The sequence below is a fragment of the Moschus berezovskii genome, chromosome 10 (genome assembly GCF_049115385.1).
Source record: "Moschus berezovskii isolate FMDL1 chromosome 10, NW_MosBer_1.0, whole genome shotgun sequence".
Taxonomy (NCBI): domain Eukaryota; kingdom Metazoa; phylum Chordata; class Mammalia; order Artiodactyla; family Moschidae; genus Moschus; species Moschus berezovskii.
In genome coordinates, this window is record NC_142469.1 from 82685458 (window position 1) to 82686237 (window position 780).

At 44.6% G+C, this 780-nt stretch overlaps 1 non-coding gene across 1 annotated transcript; it reads left to right on the forward strand.

Moving 5' to 3' along the window:
- The first annotated feature begins 223 nt into the window (after positions 1-223).
- On the forward strand, positions 224-296 carry TRNAM-CAU (transfer RNA methionine (anticodon CAU)). Its single transcript has one exon. It is a non-coding gene; the product is annotated as a tRNA-Met (tRNA).
- Positions 297-780: the final 484 nt, after the last annotated feature.

Sequence of the window (780 nt, forward strand, 5' to 3'; positions counted from 1 at the left end):
CCAAGAGGAAGTATCAGGAAAGGAAGTGAGACTTCTCTGAGTATGTACCTTTTGGAAATGCAACATGATTGCATTGCTGTGGGGCAGTTGTTTCAGATTACTTTAAAACATAATAACTTATTATTTACTCTAGGGGAAAAATAAAGAACAGCACATATATCATGCATTTTTAGTCTATTTGATATACATAGTGATTTGAACATCAGTTCAGTTCAGTTTGTCTGCCCTCTTAGCACAGTAGGTAGTGTGTCAGTCTCATAATCTGAAGGTCCTGAGTTTGAACCTCAGAGAGGGCAGATCCTCCACTTTGGGCTTCCTGATGACTCACCTGGTAAAGAATCCTCCTGCAATGTGGGAGACCTGGGTTCAATCCCTGGGTTGAGAGGATCCACTGGAGAAGGAAATGTCTACCCACTCCAGTATTCTGGCCTGGAGAATTCCATGGACTGTATAGTACATGGGGTCACAAGGAGTCGGGCATGACTGAGCGAATTTCACTTTCACTTCATTTTTTCAGTTCAGTTCAGTTGCTCAGTCATGTAGACTCTTTGCAACCCTATGGACTGCAGCACACCAGGCTTCCCTGTCCATCACCAACTCCCAGTGCTTGCTCAAACTCATGGCCATTGATTTAGTGATGCCATCCACCCATCTCATCTTCTGTCATCCCCTTATCCTCCTGCCTTCAGTCTTTCCCAGCATCAGGGTCTTTTCCAATGAGTCAGTTCTTCACCTCAGGTGGCCAAAGTATTGGAGTTTCAGCTTCAGCATCAGTCCTTC